This window comes from Ovis aries, chromosome 23 (genome assembly GCF_016772045.2).
Source record: "Ovis aries strain OAR_USU_Benz2616 breed Rambouillet chromosome 23, ARS-UI_Ramb_v3.0, whole genome shotgun sequence".
Taxonomy (NCBI): Eukaryota; Metazoa; Chordata; class Mammalia; order Artiodactyla; family Bovidae; genus Ovis; species Ovis aries.
Window position 1 is genome coordinate 39,572,034 of NC_056076.1, and position 21,034 is coordinate 39,593,067.

Genomic DNA, 21,034 nt, shown 5'->3' on the forward strand with positions numbered 1-21,034 from the left:
ATCCAATCTAGGCTCACACGTTTCCTGAAAGTGACACATCCGGTTCTTTTCCTTTCATCTGCTACAGTTCTTCCATCTTTCATGCCCTTGATGGCTTTGAAAATGACATGCTTTTTATTCTGTAGATTTCAGAGACCTCAACCTGGATCCATCTGATGTGTCTTCGTGTTTGACCCAGGTCGTGCATTTTTGTCGGATGCATCAAAGAAATGCTACTCTGCTCTAGACAGTTCACTCAGAAGCATCCCATCATTGTGATAATAACCTTAATCTCCTGGGTTGTCAGACACTGGAATCCTCCAGTGTGAAGTCAGTATTCTGTCCTGTAATTGACAAGTATACGGACATACTCCTAAGCTACATCAATTGTCTGTTTCTCATTGAAACTTCACTCAACCAGTCTTAAGAGGCATTGATAACTTTGGCCTGAATCAGCCACTGCTATGATGGTTGCCAAATGACTATCCCCCATTTGCATCATTCCTTTTTTTCAATTGTGTATTGGCATTCTATGAAAACAATAGTTCCCTTCCCTGCATTTATCTATTTATGGCAGTATAGACTCATGAATTCTTATTCTAGCCCACAGATCGTATTATTACTTTCGTTATTTATTTTGATGCTCACACATCCAGATTTGGCCAGAGGGTGTCTCTTCAAGCTGGCTCTTCAGTCCCTCTGACCATGCCTCCGTGGTTCTCACTTTCTGGCACATCAAGATGGCTCATTTTGTACTTTCCCTGCCCCAGTCTTGGAATCAGTGAGCTCTTTGAGGAGCCCTGGTTTCTTTTCATAGAGGATGGCATTTAGGAACGAGATCTGGGCACCCGAGTGCTCACTGCTACTAGCATGTCCTAACCTCTAGGCTCTCTCAGTGGGGCGAGCAAGGAAGTAAGTGACAAATGTTCACACACAAGCAGACACACACGTTTATGTCTATTGCTACGTGTGTGTATATCTATGCATCTGTTTTTCTATCAAGCCATTTATATGTATATATCTGTGAAAACATACAGAGGTAAATTGATCCCTGTATTTATCTAGAGATGTAAATAGCACACCAATACTCCCAATTCTGCCTCAAACATTCAGGGTTCATTCTAGCCCTACCTCTTTATTTATAAATCTTTTCTCTGACAGAGTAACCTGACTCTCATTACCCTCAGAATATTGACTTACTTTCCTGACTCACCTTGTGTAACCATCTTTTTAAAATTTTGGCTGCATGGTGCGGCACGTGGAATCTTAGTTCCCCCAACCAGGGATCGAATCCGTGCCCCCTGAAGCGGAAGCATGTAGTCTAAACCACTGGACCACCAGGGAGGTCCCACTGTGTAAGCATCTTCTGACCATATTAGCCACCCCCTCCCTATTGCCCCAGCTGCTGCCCCCTGCTCCTGCAGCCTCTTCTGTCTCAGGCTCCTGGGCCCCCAGAGCTGCTGTCAGCTCCTGACCATACCCCATCAGTAAAATGACTTCTCTGTCCTTCCAGTTGTACAGGTCAAATCCCAAAGTCATGCTTGATAACACCCTCTCTCTCACACCCCATGCCTGATCTGTAACAGATCCTGTTTGTTCCACCTTGAACATGGTCTAGAATCCAAATTTCTCACCACCTCCATCACTACTGTCTCGGTTCAGGTCAACATCATCTCTTGTGTTGACTATCATAATAGCCTCATCACCGGTCCCCTGTGTTGGACCTGGCTCTACTGAAGACTATCGTTAGCCCCTCAGCCTACATCATACTTTTCAAATACGTTGTGTCATTTCAGCTCCCTACTCCATGGCCTCTACTTTGTCAGCATAAAAATTCCAAATCCAAACAGAACCACCCCTTTGGTCTTAATGCCTCTTCTCCCTCATGTCTTACTGCTCTCCACCCTGGGCCCCACTCAAGGTCATTGGCTTCCAAGATGCTCCTGATGTGCATCCTCCTCCTTTGCACCACCACCAGGCCTTTGCTCAAAGGTCTTCCTCAGTGAAGGCTCCTGTGGGCGCTGTATTTGAAATTACACCCCCTACTTCCAACACACCTTCTCTGTCTCACTGCTGGATTGTCCTCTACAGCTTGCATTACAATCCAACATAGTATAGATGGTTTTTATTAATTACTTACAGTCAACCTATCCCCTGCCATGACTGTAAACCCCACAAAAAAGGAGATTGTAGCCTCTTAGGTTTATTGCTGTATCCTCAGTGCCTATATCAGAGCCTGGCATATATTAGAGTCTCAATAAATATTTATTAAATGAATGGGTGAAATTCCAGGAACACATATACACATTTACAACTGTTGATATATTCACATGTTAAGTGGTTGTCAGTGTGACTAAAGAGATCGAAGCCAGATGGTTGAAAGGTTTCATAGAAAGGCCTATATAATTAAAGCAGAGTAGGGACTTCCCTTGTGGTTCAGTGGTTGGGACTTCACCTTCCAGAGCAGGGGGCGTGGGTTCGATCTCTACTCGGGGAGCTAAGATCCCACATGCCTTTTGGCCAAAAGACCAGAAAGTAAATAATAGAGGCAGTATTGTAACAAACTCAATAGACTTTTAAAATGGTGCACATAAAAAAAATCTTTAAAAAAAGATTATTAAAAAAACAGCAGAGTAAAGTAAAAGGGTATCAAGAATGTAAAAGACTTAAAATAACTATGTGCTTGAAGAAAGGGATGTAAAGCAGGTAATCTGCAAACAAAAGGTTGATAGCCATCATCTGACCATTTAGTTGGCCAAAAGGTGAAATTACATATCACCAGGCATCAAAATGAAAAGTTCAACAAAAGTTTTGAAACATATTCTTTCAAATCATGGAGTCTATTAAAACGATTTTGGACACTTTCCTCTTGTGAAACAGAGTCTCTTGGAGCAGAAGGAACTCATTAAAGGCATTCATATTTAGCACTGTCTTTTTCCAAAGTGGCAACTCAGCTCACAAGGGAAATGAATTCCTTTCTTATACTGTTAAAACTCTGGGTCAAACTTGGGCTTTATAAGTTTTTATGTCCTTAGAAAACATTTCCACAAAATGAAATGGAAAACTCCTGCACATCGGACAAATTTTCGTCATTGATTAATCATCTCATTTTTAATGTACCTTGTTCCGCATACTTTAGGAGAATCTGAGTATGTGTTTGAGAACAATTCAGAGAGCAAGTTTGACTGAGGCCAGTCCTACTATTGGCTTCCCTGGTGGCATAGTGGTTAAGAATCTTCCTGCTAATGCAGAAGAGGAGGGTTTAATCCCTGGGTTAGGAAGATCCTCTGGAGAAGAAAAGAGCAACCCACTCCAGTATTCTTGCCTGGAGAATCCAATGAATGGAGGAGACGGGTGGACTGCAGTCTGTGGGGTTGCAGAGAGTCAGACACAACTTAGTGACTAAAACAACAAAAGTCCTGCTATTTATATTATTTAATGACTCTGCTTGGAGACTACACATAAGATACAGTGACTTATATTTGGAATTGCAAAAAGTGGCTTTTATTTTCTATAATCCCCCCCCCCCCCAACGTATCCAGGTAGATATTGTGGTAGAATACAGTGAATTAAATGAAAGATACAGCTCTGATAGAAATTTTAGGTATTCTAACTATTCAAGTTGTTCAGCACATCCTTAATGGAATGAGATAGTTGAAAAGAGCATTATTTCTCTTAAATTTGTCTCATTAGCAAAAGCCTTCAAGGTGAATGTTGGATTCTGCAGAAGTGGCCTAGCTGGTTTATGCAGTCTTTTGAAAGGCAGACGTTCCTGTGTTTTCTCTAAGGAGCCATCTTTGCGAACACAAGGGCTGGCAAAACTGAAGGCTGGCATCCGTGGCCTCCTGATGCATAAACTGGAGACTGGCCTTTGCAGCAAAAATCATTTCCTCTTGTTGCTGCTGTCCTGACCCTGCAAACTTCAAAACGTGAAGCAAGAAGTCAAATAAAGTTGTGATTTCCAGGAATGCCTTCCAGCTTCTTCCTCAGTGCTGTTTCCTTCCCAGCAGTGTGATCTCAGGGTTAACCTCTCTGAATCTCAATCTCCTTAGATAAATTGGGAATGGCATAGAAGACCTCATTGAATAGATAGGATTAAATGAAATAATTTGATGAAAGGGCTTTGAAAACAAGAAAGAGCCCCAAGAATGACAGTGTGCTGTCATCACGATCACCAGCCTCCTCCTTCTCAATCCAGGACTGAAACTGAATAACATCAGAAGTTTGAAGATGCTGTGGATGGAACACCTGTACGAGACATGCCCATCCTCCTAACCAGCTTTTCCTCCAAGAGAAATCCTACTGTAATACTTAAAACCACTGAATCTTCACTGATCCTCCAGAACTCCTTAGGTTTGGCACGGCATGCATCAGCCTTAGAATGATTTTCCTTTTTTTTTTTGTAAAAATAGAGTGGTGGGAATGTAAATTGGTACAATCACTGTGGAGAACTATATAGAAGTTCCTTAGAAAACTAACAACAGGGGCTTCCCTGGTGGCTCAGTGGTAAGGAATCCAGCTGCCAATGCTGGAGACATGGTTTCAATCTCTGGTCCAGGATGATGCCACCTGCTGCGGAGCAACCAAGCCCGTGTGCCACAACTGTTGAGCCTGTGCTCTGGAGCCCGCGAGCTGCAGCTACTGAGTCCACACGCCACAACTAAGGAACTCAGGGTGCCCTGGATTGTGTGCTCCATGGCAAGAGAAGCCGAGGCAATGAGAAGCCCATGTACTGCAACTAGAGTGTAGCCCCCGCTCGCCGCAGCTAGAGAAAGGCCTGAGCAGCAGTGAAGACCCAGTACAGTCAAAACTAAAGAACTACCATATGACCCAGCAATCTCCCTCCTGGGCCTATATCTGGAGAAAACCAGAGTTCCAAAAGGTACATGCACCCCAATATTCATTGCAGCACTCTTTATAATATCCATGACACGGAGGCAGCCTCAATGTCCACTGACAAGTAAATGGATAAAGAAGACCTGGTGCGTATATACAAGGGAATATGCGTGTGTGCATTCCTGCTTAGGCTCTCAGTCGTGCCTGACTCCGTGACCCCATGGACCATAGCCCACCAGTCTCCTCTGGCCATGGCATTCTCCAGGCAAGAATACTAGTGCGGGTAGCCATTCCCTTCTCCAGGGGATATTCCCTACCTAGGGACCAAACCAGAGTCTCCTGCATCGTGGGCAAATTCTTAACCATCTGAGCCACCAGGAAAGCCCATGTGATGAAATATTACTCAGCCACAAAGAAGAATGAAATAATGCCATTTGCAGAACCATGGATGGGCCCAGAGATTATCGTGCGACATGAAATAAGTCAGACAGAGAAAGACAAATATCATATGATATCACTCATATTTGCAATTCAATTTTTTAAAAAATGTACAAATGAATTTCTTTGCAAAACAGAAACAGAATTAAAACAGATATCTAAAACAAACTTATGGTTACCAAAGGGAGATGTGTGGGGAGGGGCATAAATCAGGAGCTTGGGATTCACATGCACACACTACTGGGTGTAAGATAGATAATCAACAAGGACCTTCTATAGAGCACAGGGAGTTCTACTCAATATTCTGTAATAACCTATATGAGTCTCAAAAAGAATATGTATATACATATAGCTGAATCACTTTGCTGTACACCTGAAACTATCACAACCTTGTAAATCAATTATACTCTAATAAAATAAAATAAGTACCTCTCCATTATAATAAGAATTTCACTAAGTTGCAGAGAGCATAAACTTCCATAGGAAGCTCTGCCCTTTGCTGCAAAATATCAAACAGCAGTGGCTGATCAATAAACCTCCCACATAACTGCAACTCATCAACTCATTCTAAAGATTTAGGACTTGCCGTTTCCCACTCCTTGGCTTGATTCATGCCAGCCTGTGAAAAGAACACTCTAGATGCAGAAACTCTTTAGGCTATTTTCTGATCTGTGGCAAAGCATGCGAACTTAGCAATACATTGGAGCTAATCATCTGAAAAGTGATTCTTTGCCACGTTTTACAAAGCAAGAAGTTTTCTAAATATGATATACGATGGATTTAAAATTGGTAGTTGTGTATGTCTGTATCACCTTAAGCCAGCGCTGACAACTGGACTGAGCACTACTTTGGTTTCTACTCTTCCTCTTTTAAAATCAGAGCCACATTCTTTGCCAAGAAGAGCCATGTCCTGTGGCTAGTTGGTGTTGTTCCTTTTCACCAAGTGAGATTTAGTAAGGCTCCTGGACCTTGTTGGTCTCTATCTCTGGCTTCACCCTGGCTGTTTTCATTTTGTCAGTTATTTGGGTGGTGGGACCATCCACTGGTGAGGAGCCTGTGCAGAACTTTCCAGACCCAAGAAGCCAGAAGAGGAAGGTGACAGAGCTCTGTGTTAGATGTCTCTAAAACGCGAGGGTCTTTTTTGGAACGGTAAGCAACTAGGTTATGAAGACTTTCCCAGGCAGATGCTGTCTGAGTGACACTTGAAAGGGTAGGATTTGCTGCAGAAATTTGCTCCATCATCAGATTTTAAGCAAACTTGTTAGCGTTCTCTTCTTTCACATATGGCTGATCCATAAAAAGAACAATGCTGATTTTAAAAATAAAAATCCAGATTTTTTTTTTTTAACCTATGAGAAAAGGATATTTCTCCTCCAGTGTTTCAGCTTTTTCCTGGGGGCCCCTGAGTCACCAGAGACCTGTCAGGTTTGGCCAGATCACCTCCAGATCACTGCGTTAAGGTGTCCGCCTCTTCTATTGCTGTGGTTTCCAAACTGATCTTCCCTTGTCTGGTCTGTCTTAAGCTCCTAACTGCGGTGCTTCCCCCTCACCCCGCCCCCACCCTTTTTGCCTCCGGCTCATTTTTCTCATACTAGCTCAGGGATTCTTCCTTTGCTTAGTCCTTTTCAAAGACCTTTGGTTCACTCCAGATAAAATTTGAAAATGTCGAAAGGAACCCAGTCCGGGATGGCTACCAGCCCTCCCAGGAATCATGCCTCCTCCCACTGCGCTCTGTCTTCACTTGGCATCCAAGGTGGCTGTGAGTTCTTGCCCACCTCCAGGCTTTTCCTGAGCTCCTTCTCAGGACTGGCCCAGTTCCCTCTTTTGCATCTCTTCTTCCTGCCAAAACCTCTGTGTCCCAGGAGACCTGATTGAAATGCATTTTCTCCAAACGGATGTGCCTCTGCCCTTGTTGTTAAGTTGCTTCTGTATTGTCCGACTCTCTGCAACCCCATGGACTGTAGGCCACCAGGCTTCTCTGTGCAGGGGATTTTTTCAGGCAAGAATACTGGAGTGGGTTGCCATTTCCTCCTCCAAGGGATCTTTCCGACCCAGCGATTGAACCCATGTCTGCTGTATCTCCTGCACTGCAGGTGGATTCTTTACCCAGTGAGGAAGATCCCCTGGAGGCGGGCATGGCAACCCACTCCAGTATTCTCGCCTGGAGAATCCCATGGACAAAGGAGCCTAGGGTCTCACAGAGTCAGACGTGACGGAATCAACTTAGCCTGCCTGCCTGCCTCTTTACCCACTAAGCCATCAGAGTTTAGAGGAAATAAAATCCTCCTGGTTTACATGATTCAGATGACTTTCACATCATCCAAAAAGATAGTACAAACAACACTGAAAAGTGCCAGACCTGCCGTATACATAAATTCCTATGTGGTCATGGATATTTTTTGACACTTTCTTTGACTTTCCTTTACAAACTTTGTCTAAAATGGCTCCCATAGAACCCCAAATTTGGTGGCTCTTTTTCTTCCTCTTATTTATTTGAGAGATGGTTAACCTATACCACTGTGTACACTTAAGGTGTGTCATGTGGTAATTTGATACACGTATTTATTGTGAAGTGTTTGCCACGATAAGATCAGTTAGTACATGCTTCATCTCACAAAACTATCATTTTGTTGTTGTTTTAGCCAGAACATTAAATCTCTGCTCTCATGGCAACTTTCACGCACACAACACAATGTTGTTGACTGGAGTCACCATGCTGTTCGTTAGAGTCCCTGGAACTCGTGCTAAGTCGCTTCTGTCATGTCGGACTCGTTTCGACCCTATGGACCATAGCCTGCCAGGCTCCTCTGTCCATGGAAATCTCCAGGCAAGCATACTAAAGTGGGTTGCCGATTCCTTCTCTAGGGGATCTTCCTGACTCAGGGATCAAACCCTATGTATCTTACTTCTGCTGCATTGGCAGGCGGGTTCTTTACCACTAGTGCCACTTGAGAAGCCCTCCTTGAAACCTGTTCACCTTGTAAGTGCCAGTTTCTACTCTTTGACCAGCATCTTCCCATTTTATGCAGCCCTTAGCCGCTGGCAACCACCATTCTATTTCTGTTTTGATCAGTGCAGTGTTTTGAATTCCACATATAAGTGAGATAAAATAGTATTTATCTTTCTCTGATTTATTTCACTTAGCATGGTGTCCCCAAGGTTCATCCATAGTGTTGAAAATGACAGGATTTCATTTTTTGTGGCTAATATTCCATTGTATGTGTGTGCCGCATTCTTGGAGCCCTTGTCAAATTTTAGTTGACCTATAGGTATGGGTTTATTTCTGGGTTCTCAGTTCTGTTCCATTGGTCTATGTGGCTTATTTTTGTGCCAATACCATGCTGCTTTGATTATTATAACTTTGTAATAAAGTTTGAGTCAAGGAGCCAAATTTGGCTTTTCTTGTGATGGAAAAATGAAATAAGGGTCTGGAGAATCTGTTAATAAAAAGAAAACAGATATTTTGTTCTTTGTTCAGATGGTTTTATTGTCATCACAATGTATTTATCAGAAACGTCACCATAGAAACAGTCAATGAGACTTGCTGGCTTCTTGGCTGATGTCAGAAAAATCTGCCTCAAGTAATGTTAAGGACTTATATTTTTGATGTTTCTTTTTCTCTTTAAATGAATAAATCCTTTACATGAATTGAGAGAATTATAACAAGTAAGATTTGTTTCTGCTCAAACATTACCTCTCTAGAGCTGTACTGCCTTTTTTTTTTTTTTTAATGTTCCTGGCATTTTTAATGGCTATTCTACATAACATGCCCATTTTTTATGACAACATATTTATCATTTTGTGGTTCACAAAGTTTAGAAAAACCACTGTGACCCTTAATGCTAATGTAGCCTGTTGTGTTGGAATAATTTTTCTAATCATATACTGATAATTATGATTTGGATGAATAATTATTTACCTTAGCATTGGGCAAAATAATTGAGTATTTTTAAAATGCCATTATATCCCTTGTGGCTCAGCTCGTAAAGAATCTGCCTGCAATGTGGGAGACCTGGCTTCCATCTCTAGGTTGGGAAGATCCTCTGGAGAAGGGAAAGGCTACTCACTCCAGTATTCTGGCCTGGAAAATTCCACGGACTTTATAGTCCATGGGATCACAAAGAGTCGGACTCAACTGAGCAACTTTTGCTTCACATACCATACATCCTGGAACAAGTTTTTTAAAATATTAATAGAAAGCATCCATATGTTTACAAAGACTTCTCACTGAATATTGAAGAAAAATATCCTCTGGTTGATAATGTTAATAATTTCCAAATTCTCTTAAGACATGAGTGAGTTGTCTGTTTTACTGAATTTTGAAAAGGCTTTTGCAAGTAGAATTATACCTTAATTCAGTGAATCAAGCCCATACCTATTTTGGTTAGATGATTGGAACATAATTAATGTCCTGCTGGTTTCTCCTTGACTAAATTTAGATGCGTAAAATCATTTTATATGTAAGGCCATCTTATTTGCTGTTTGGTAAGTTCTGTTTCTGATTTAAAATAAGCCTGTATATCTTTCCACACTTCCCACCTCCCATCCCCAGACCATCCCACTAACAAATTTGCTGTTTTAAACTTCTGACAAGTTTATGCCTATATATATTTTTCTTATGGAAAAATAGAATCTTACTCTATATATTGCTTGATAACCTGATTAGTTTCACTTAATAAGTATTGTGAAAACCTTGTCACTCAATAAGAACACCTTTTACCTATTTTTAAAAACTGTAGCCCTGGATTTTAGGTCCTGTCTCTCAAGGACTCAAGTGTGAGAATACTGACTCTGCAAACCGATATCTAGATATGAGTGCAAACAGCCCAAACAGCTGTGCAAGCATTGCAGTCAAACCTGGACACTAAGGATGGCTGCTGCTAAGTGCTAGATTGTGTAGCTGGCTCCCCAGTAAGGCAAGGACAGTCCAGGGTGCCAAAGTCTTTTGATGAGTTTTACAATACCTATACACGTGGTGATTTAAAATAATCTTCATGTTCAAAGTACAGCTGTATATCCATTTTACTACCCCAGTATGGATCTCTGTTTGCTGATTTCAGGCCATGTCATATTTGGTTTGGCACATTTCATCTGCCCTGCCTTGGAAATTGTCTTTCCTTTACTACAGTTTGAGCTCTCTTCCCCCACCCCCCACCCCCCGGCCTTTTTTAAGGTGGTCTAATGTAAATGGCTATTTGTAAGGCCTCCGCAGATAGCCATTTTGCCTTTTTTGCATTTCTTTTCCATGGGGATGGTCTTGATCCCTGTCTCCTGTACAATGTCACGAACCTCTGTCCATAGTTCATCAGGCACTCTATCAGATCTAGTCCCTTAAATCTATTTCTCACTTCCACTGTATAATCATAAGGGATTTCATTTAGGTCATACCTGAATGGTCTAGTGGTTTTCCCTACATTTTCAATATAACTCTGAATTTGGCAATAAGGAGCTCATGATGTGAGCCACAGTCAGCTTCTGGTCTTGTTTTTGCTGACTGTATAGAGCTTCTCCATCTTTGGCTGCAAAAATATAGTCATTCTGATTTCGGTGTTGACCATCTGGTGATGTCCATGTGTAGAGTCTTCTCTTATGTTGTTGGAAGAGGGTGTTTACTATGACCAGTGCGGTCTCTTGGCAAAACTCTATTAGCCTTTGCCCTGCTTCATTCCGTATTCCAAGGCCAAATTTGCCTGTTACTCCAGGTGTTTCTTGACTTCCTACTTTTGCATTCCAGTCCCCTATAATGAAAAGGACATCTTCTTTGGGTGTTAGTTCTAAAAGGTCTTGTAGGTCTTCACAGAACCGTTCAACTTCAGCTTCTTCAGCATTACTGGTTGGGGCATAGACTTGGATTACTGTGATATTGATAGGTGAACTGTGAACTTCCAGATGTTCAAGCTGGTTTTAGAAAAGGCAGAGGAACCAGAGATCAAATTGCCAACATATGCTGGATCATGGAAAAAGCAAGAGAGTTCCAGAAAAACATCTGTTTCTGCTTCATTGACTATGCCAAAGCCTTTGACTGTGTGGATCACAATAAACTGTGGAGAATTCTGAGAGGGATGGGAATACCAGACCACCTGACCTGCCTCTTGAGAAACCTATATGCAGGTCAGGAAGCAACAGTTAGAACTAGACATGGGAAAAAAAAAAAAGAACTGGAGATGGAACAACAGACTTGTTCCAAACAGGAAAAGGAGTACGTCAAGGCTGTATACTGTCACCCTGCTTATTTAACTTCTATGCAGAGTACATTATGAGAAATGCTGGGCTGGAAGAAGCACAAGCTGGAATCAAGATTGCCAGAAGAAATATTAATCACCACAGATATGCAGATGATACCACCCTTATGGCAGAAAGTGAAGAGGAACTAAAAGCCTCTTGATGAAAGTGAAAGAGGAGAGTGAAAAAATTGGCTTAAAGCTCAACATTCAGAAAACGAAGATCATGGCATCTGGTCCCATCACTTCATGGGAAATAGATGGGGAAACAGTGGAAACAGTGTCAGACTTTATATTTTTGGGCTCCAAAATCACTGCAGATGGTGACTGTAGCCATGAAATTAAAAGACGCTTACTCCTTGGAAGGAAAGTTATGACCAACCTAGATAGCATATTGAAAAGTAGAGACATTACTTTGCCAATAAATGTCCGTCTAATCAAGGCTATGGTTTTTCCTGTGGTCATGTATGGATGTGAGAGTTGGACTGTGAAGAAAGCTGAGCGCAGAAGAATTGATGCTTTTGAATTGTGGTGTTGGAGAAGACTCTTGAGAGTCCCTTGGACTGCAAGGAGATCCAACCAGTCTATTCTAAAGGAGATCAGCCCTGGGTGTTCTTTGGAAGGAATGATGCTAAAGCTGAAACTCCAGTACTTTGGCCTCCTCATGTGAAGAGTTGACTCATTGGAACAGACTCTGATGCTGGGAGGGATTGGGGGCAGGAGGAGAAGGGGACGACCGAGGATGAGATGACTGGATGGGATCACGGACTCGATGGACGTGAGTCTGAGTGAACTCCGGGAGATGGTGATGGAAAGGGAGGCCTGGCGTGCTGCGATTCATGGGGTCGGAAAGAGTCAGACATGACTGAGCAACTGAAATGAACTGAACTGACTGAATGTAAATGGCACCCCACTCCAGTATTCTTGCCTGGGAAATCCCATGGATGGAGGAGCCTGGCAGGCTACAGTCCATGGGGTCATGAAAAGTTGGACATGACTGAGTGACTGAGTACACACACATACTTATTTTACAGTGGACCCTTATTGGTTATCTATTTTATCTAATTAATTTATTTTTGTGACTGCACCTTGTGGCATGTGGGGTCTTAGTTCCCCAACCAGGAGTTAACCCATGCCCTCTGCACTGGAAGCTCAGAGTCTTAACCACTGGACCATCTGGGAAGTCCTGAAAGCTGCCACTATAAAGTACATCCATCAATACCAGCAGACAACTTTTGCTTTCCTCTAAGAGTAGGTACTTTATACTTCTCAACTTCCCAAAGTTTCAAAGAAATTAGCACATAAATGCTGCTTCTTATCAGATAATTGCAACCTTGAGCGCAAACAAAACCACAAAATGTGGTATTGTTTGATGGCACAAGGAATATCTATCTAGGCTGCTTCTGCCAGACAGGTGATGAGGCAGCCTTGAGATGGAATTCCATCACTTGTTCTAGGAGCACCATCCTCAATGAGGTAGGCCAGGTGGACTCTCTGTAAAGGCAGCTTTCCTCCACAACTGTCATCTGGAGGCAAGAAGAGCCGGTGCCAGGCAGGCATAGCATTTGCCTCTGATTCCCTTTCTGGACTCAGACAGAGGCTGCAGCATAGACCCTAGTGCCTTGGCTTGCTTTCAGGGACTTGTGTGTGGCCATAGGAACCCAGGGTGTGTGGACATGCACTTTCATTTGCATTCGTCATTTGGCTTCCCCACGAAGCTCCCTCACCTTTGCTCAGTGCCAGCTCTGAATGAGTGTTCAGATCACAGGTCCATCATTGCTCTTTTGTTTTCATCTCGTCAGTTTGCTGTGTGAACAGAGAGCCTGCCAGAAGTGTGTCCTAGCCCAATGTCCCTGGAGCGTCCTTGAGAATACTGGAATTCATACTTTTCCTCCCGTGACTTTCACCAGAGTCACCACCCTGGTGACATGGTGCCTTCTTTCAGGATATTTCATGAGACACCAATTTCCAACGAGCATGTGTTTCTTGGAATAGCGGCTCACAGACTTTGCTTTACAATCTTTTTGCATTCCTAAAGAACTACTGGGGGGAGTTCCCTGGTGGTCCAGTGGTTAAGACTCCACACTCCCAATTGAGGAGGCCCAGGCTTGATCCTTGGTCAGGGAACTAGATCCCACATGCGGCAACTGAGAGTTGGCGTGCCACACTCAAAGATCCTACCTGCCCCAGCTAAGACCTGGGGCAGCTAAGTAAATAAATGTGTACTCAGTTGCTCAGTCTCTTTGCAATGTCTGTCTCTTTGCAATCCCATGGACCGTAGTCTGCCAGGCTCCTCTGTCTATGAGATTTTCCAAGCAAGAATATTGGAATGGGTTGCCATTTCCTTCTCCAGAGGAGCTTCCCAACACAGGGATCCTGCATTGGCAGGCAGATTCTTACTACTGTGCCACTGGGGAAGCCCATAGATAAATGAATAAATATAAATATTAAAAAATCATTCGGGACCCCAAAGAGATTTTGCTTATGTGGATTATAATCATGTTTATCATGTTAGAAAATAAAAGTGAAAATTTTATTTCCAATTTTATTGAGAAATAACTGATATCCATCACTGTATAAGTTTAAGGTACATAGCGTGACGTTTTGATTTACACAAATTGTGAAATGATTTCCACAGTAGGTTCAGCGAACACATCCATCTTTTCATATAGGTACAATAAAAATAAAACAAGGAAGAAAAGGAAAAGGAAAGCAATGTCCTCCTTATAATGAGAACTCTTAGAATTTACTCTGTTTCCAACTTTTCTGTATATAATACAGCAGTGTCAGTTACAGCCATCATGTTGTAATTTACACCCCGGATACCCATAACTGGAAGCTTGTCCCTTTTGGTTCCTTCCTCCAATTTGCCCTTCCTATCGTGGGACTCTGGTAACCACAAATCTGATCTCTTTGTCTATGATCTTGGGTTCTTTGTTTGTTTTATACTACACATATAAATGAGATCATATAGTATTTGTCCTTGTCTGACTTATTTCACTTAGCATAATGCCTTCAAGGTCCATCCATGCTGTCTCAAATGGTAGGATTGCCTCACCTTTAATGGCTGAATAATATTCCATTAGAAATATATATCACAACTTCTTTTTCCATTCATCCGTTCGATGGACATTTAGGTGGTTTCCGTTTCTTGGCTGTTGTAAATAATGTGGCAATGAATGTAAGGTGAAGATATTTCTTTAGTTGATGTTTTCATTTCCTTTGGATATATTTTCAGAAGTGGAATTACTGGATTGTATGGTAGTTCTATTTTTAAGTTTTTGATGATCATGAATACTGTTTTTCATAGTGGATGTACCAAATTGGAGTTTTAAAAAACATCAGAATACAAGCTGTCAAATGATAGTCACTACATGCCAAATAGCCCCCAGGAGACTTGATTGTACTCATGAAAGAATAAGGGCAAACAAGGCAATAATGTGTGAATTTTGTTGCGAAAGTTATTTTAACTGTAAGGTTTCCACTAGAAGGGTCTCAGTTACTACTCAGGGTTTTCAGGACCATACTTTGAGAAACATTCTCCTGGAAAAAAATCTCCCTTTTTCCCCTTTCCTTTTAAAAAAGCTTGTTATACTCTTTATATCAGTGCCATTTCACAGACTCCAAAGGACATATTTTAAGAAGAGATATTTGGTAACATTCTTCTTAACTTAGAATGTAGGTGGGAAAGGTGCTTAGAAAAGGAAGGTTTTTAAAAAAACCCTCAAGATCCTTTTCTCATAGTTAGATAAAGTCTATTTTTTCCCACCTCCCACATCTCACAGAGTTAGTCCTCTTTCAAGACCAGAATCTTCAGTAATAGTTAAGGAATGCTAGTATAGAAACAGCAGATAAAAATGCAGAGAAAACAAAACTTCTTATTTTTTGCCACTGTGTTGCAGTTCAGTTAATGGGCTCGGTGGCTATTTTGAGCCCTGTGTCTGAAATGCCATCAAAATAAGGACAACAATTCCTCCCTTGGACACTCATTCTGCAGGTAATGGGGGGAGGGGCTACTGATGGCATTTCAGAAAAAACAAACAAACACCTTCTTCAGCTTGCTGCTGGAGACCAGGGAGAAGCCATGGGGAACCAGAAGGGACTGAGCTATCACAGCAACAAGCAACTCCAAGGAAATGTGGTGGATTTAGGAATTAGATGGATCAGGCTAATGTGAGGCCAAATGGGGGTGAGGATATGTGTGCACAGATCTGTTTATACCCAGTGAGTGGCCACTCAGTAATGCAGGTGAGAAGTAGCCCAGTGGGATGGAAAGGTCTGGGTTTAGAGATCAGCCTCTGACTGTCTGCGCTTGTGTGCTTGGTCGCATCAGTAGTGTCCAGCTGTTTGTGACCCTATGGACTGGAGCCGCCAGGCTCCTGAGTGCATGGGATTCTCCAGGCAAGAATACTGGAGTGGGTTGCTGTGCCCTCCTCCAGTGGATCTCCTGACCCAGGGATCAAACCAGCGTCTCCTGTGTCTCCTGCATTGGAGGCGGATTCTTTACCACTGAGCCACTGGGGAAGCCGTTTGACAGTCTACTTACTACTTCATAACCGTGTGAATCTGGAAAAATATTTCATCCTGCTGAACTCAGTTTCTCACCTGGAGAATGGTATCCTGATATCTGCTTTGCCCGGTGATTTTTGAAAAGGTGAAATAATAGTTGCTTAATAAGTGAGAGCGGGCTTCCCTGGTGGCTCAGATGGTCAAGAACCTGTCTGCAATGCAGGAGGCCCTGGGTTTGATCCCAGGGTTGGAATGATCCCTTGGAGAAGGGAATGGCAATCTACTCCAGTGTTCTTGCCTGGAAAATCCTATGGACAGAGGAGCCTGACGGGCTACGGTTCATGGAGTCGCAAGGAGTCAGATATGACTGAGCAACTAATACTTTCACTACTGTTTTCAGTAGGTGATAGAAGGGAAGATAGCCAGCAAATCCAGCAATATCACATGGATATTGATGATAAGGATGGTTGTCTGCTCTCTGCTCCCCAGATCACCAGAAGTCTAGGCACAGGGGAACACCAGCAGCTTCACTGTCACCTTGGGCCCCAGCTTGATCTTGACCACCTGAGACCACCCCCAGAATTCTGCAGGCATGGCTGAGCCTTGTGCTTCTCTGCATCATGTTGGGCTGGAGGGTAAACAGATGCACCCTGACCAACATCTAATCAACAGTTCTACATTTTACAATCATGCTTGTAACAGGGAGACCAAGGACCAGGAAAGTGACTCCTTCCTGACCAGACTCTGCTTTCCAAAGTCGTGTACAAAATCACAGTATTGATTGGTAAGATTCTTTCACCAAGATGCCAATAAAAGCATCCATTGCCTCCCCTGAAAATAAAACAGGCAACCCCCTGGCATTTTACCCCAAGGAATATGGAAGCCAGGTCTTGCTGTGGAGTTTTGTCTTCCCTGGCAGGATTACTGTGTGTCTAACTTAGGGTGTCAATCCTTCAGATGAGTCACTCATATCAACGGTTAGACATTTCTCATTATTTATTAAGAATGGTGTGACTTTTTAATTCCTACCCATTTTCCCTCCCTCCCTTTGAACACTTGGCAACTATCTAATTTGTCAGCATTGGAAAACATCACTTTTAAAGTAGAGATGCTACTTTCTGCATCCCTCAGGTAATTAACAAAGGTGTAAAACATGGAGGGGAGAACAGAAAGAAATGAGACGTGTTTAGGGAGTTTTTAATAACATAAAACTACATTTAAAGATGTGAAACGACTTTTAAGATAAAGAAAAAAGGCACACCTCAGTAATAAGACTCTTCCCAACCAAGGTTATCTTGCTAAGCAATGATTAACTGAAACTTTTATCAGGGAGAAGGCATGATTGTAAAATGTTAGATTGTTGATTAGATGTTGGTCAGGGTACACTTTCATCTTGCTAGGTGATTCAGGAAATGATACCTGACCTTCAGGTAATCTGGGGACACCCATACAGGGTTCAAAGAGAGACAGGGAACAGATACATGTTGGGGAGGGTGTGGAGAAAAGGGAACCCTAGCACACTGTTGGTGGGCAAGTACGTGGGGGCAGCCTCTGTGGAAAACAGTGCGGAGTTTCCTCAAAAAATTAAAAATAGAAGCGCCATATGGTCCAGCAATTCCACTTCTGGTTATTTACCCGAAGGAAATGAAATCACTATCTGGAAGAGAAATCTGCACCTTCTTGTTCTTTGCAACATTGCTCACAATAACCAAGACTTGGAAACAACCCAAGCATCCATCAGTGGATGAATGGATAAAGAAGAGGTGGGGTTTATACAATGGAATATTATTCAGCCATGAGAAAGAAAGAAATCCTGCCCATTGTGACAACTTGGATGAAATGTGAGGGCATTATGTTAGGTGAAAAAAGTCAGATGGAGAAAGACATACTGTATGGTCTTACTTATATGTGAAATATTAAAAAGCCAAAGTCAGAGAAACAGAATAGAGTCAGGGGCTGGGGGATGAAAGAAAGGGGTAGATATTGGTCAAAGTGTATAAGCTTTCAGTTATAGGGTTAATAGGTTCTGGGCATCTATTGTACAGCACAGAGATTATAGCTAATAGAAGTATATTCTTGAATATTGCTAAGAAAGTAGGTCTTAAATGTTCCTGCTGCAAAGAAAGAAACGATAATTATGTGACAGGATGGGAATGCCTGCTAATGCTAAGGTGGTAATTGTTTTACAATATATAAATGTATCAAATCAACATCTACTACACCTTCAGCTTACACAATGTTATATGTCATTGTTATATGTCAATTCTATCTTAATAAGGCTGTGAGGGAAAAGAGAGAGAGAGAGCAGCAAGGATATGGGAAAGAAACAAAAAAGTCACCCCCGTCTCAATTCGCCAAGACTTGGTGAAATAGGTGATTCTCTTTCTGGCTGCGAGTCACACTGTTCTTTTGGAAATGCCCAATTTCGCAGGAACTGGCCAAGGGACACAGGACTCAGGCACTGCCTGGCTTCCCTTTGAAGTCAGACAAACTGAAACCACTGCCATCTCATTTTATGCAACAACCAGAAGCTATGATCTGACAATAAGCAGCAGCCTTGAAACTTAACATGTCAGCTGAGTGCAGTGGACATCAGTGAACTTGTATCAAAGAATGGGCGGATGCACTCTGTTGTGCTCCTGAAACCAACACAGCATTGTAAAGCAACTACGCAAATAAAAATTAAAAAAAAGAAGAACTGGGCACCTCCTATGTAATATCCCATTTTTGCCACTGAAAAGAGAGTTATTCCCCTTAAGAACATACAACATATTTTTAAGGAATATAAAATAGGGACGCATGAAAAACTGGACAAGGAAAGTTGGCAGAATCATCAAAGGGGTCACACATGTGGTCAGAGCCCGGGGATTATCTTTTAAGATGAAGGAAGAAAGATCAGAAGTATCAGTTTTTAATTTCTATTTTCAAATGCTTTGAAATGCACATTTACAGCATCCACATGGTTTGTTCATTAATGTAGTTTATAAATGTGCATGTACAAATGGTCTACTGAGGGGGATCTTGTTTAGTGAACTTGAGAGACCCCTGCAGACAGTGAGGGCTGAAGGAGGGCAGGGGAGGAAGAGGTCAAGGTGGGCTCAAGCCAAGAGGTGAGCAGGGGAGGGGTTGAATGTGCAGAAGAAAGAGGGGAGGGTATTCCAGTCCAGAAGACAATGGGAGCTGAAGAATGGAGCTGGGTGACCGTCGAATGTTCCTGAGACTGGGAACAGACTGACCAATCAAGGGAGGAGGGAATGCATTTGAGAGCAAAGGGGATAACAGACCAAGGCTTGTAGCCAGAGAGAGCATCTGAACCACTCTGCAGGTGAGAATTCACAGGAGAACACAAAGAAAAGAGCGATTTGGTATTTAGGAGTTTTTGAACTAGTCTCTGACAGGGTGAAAGTCATGACTAAGGGAAAATCACTGCCCAGCAGAATGAAGTCTGGGTGGAAAGGGAAGAATTTTCAGTAGAAATAAAAAAGAAAGTGGAAGCAGATGGTGTTCAAGGGGTAAAGGAGCAAGATGAATCACATGTCATTCCAGGAGCATCTAAGACTGTCTTCAAGTTCAATGTCCAGGAAGATCCACCCAACAGATGACAATAAATGCTGAGCAAGCCCAGACTGAGTCAGAGAGACCCAGTGTAAAATTCAGGCTTTGCTGCTTATTCCAGCTGTGTGACTATAGGCAAGTTTTTTTAAAAACCTCTTCAGCCTGTTTTCTCATCTGTAAAATGGGATTAATAATAGCCCACCGTGTGGGATAATGTAAGGACTCAGTGGGAAAGTGTACCCAAAAGCTCTTTGAACATACGGAGTGCTCACTACATTTCTTTTAGAACTTTTAATAAAAATTGATTTCAATTAAAACAACAAGCTATAAATATTAATTGGATTAGATGCTCTTTGAGGAAAAATGGATATTAATTTTCCCTTGGTTTAATTTTCTATTTCTTTGTTTCTATCAACCATTCCATGCTTTCAGAAGTCAACAGTTCATTTTCATTCATGCTTTGAAAATCCTGCCCCACCCCCACCCCACCCCTTTTGTCTTCCCTGGGTTCCTATTGCATGAGTGGTAATGACATTCATACTTGACAGGTTCTTGAACTTCATCAGGGCTTATTAAAACATAGGTACCTGGGGCTTACTGATAAGATCTCAGGCAATACCAGCGTTGCAGGGTCTCGGCAGTCCTTGAGAACCGCTGCTCTAGAAAAGGGTCCCAGATTTCTTTCTGAGGTATATAGGCTTGTGTTCTTGGCTTTGCAGTTAACTCTCATTCCATCAGCTGACGAAAATGCAATGATGATGGTATTTCATGGCGAAGGGAAAGGTTGGTGTATTGTTTTTCCCCTGGATCTGAGCTTTGCTGCTGATTCTTACATGTGGAAAAGTAAAAAAAAAAAAGGAGAAATGCACATAAACTTTTCTTTCTTTCTTTTTCTTTTCTTTCTCACATGGAAGAGTTACAGCAAAGTTTTGGTTTTCCATCAGGAAGTAATCTTAGAGTTTCTCTTCGGTTCCGTGGGAAGAAAGTCAAGCAGCGCCCAGCCCTCCCTTCCTAGATCCTTCTGTGTGGGTGACTGGACATTTCTGTGTAGTTAAGTTATTTACAGTGGATTCCTCTCAGGTCGAACACAGAATGTGTTCTGATACAGAGATTTTGTTTACAAGTCAATCTATGTTATATATTGTTGTTGTTGTTTAGTCACTAAGTCATGTCCAACTCCCTGTGACTCCGTGGACTGAAAGCTTCTCTGTCCATGGGATTTCCCAGGCAAAAATACTTGAGTGGCTTGCCATTTCTTTCTCCAGGGGGGACCTTCCTGACTCAGGGATTGAACCCTCATCTTCTGCGTTGGCAGGCAGACTCTTTACCACTGAGCTGCCTGGGAAGCCCTTTCAAGCCAAAGCTGATGCTAAAAGATATAATCTTCTAAGATTTTTCTTTAAAAATTAAAAAGGTGATAAAATTATGCATAACATAAAATGTATCATCTACATCATTTTAAGTATATTTTGTGTGTCATATTTAAGTGTGCTTTT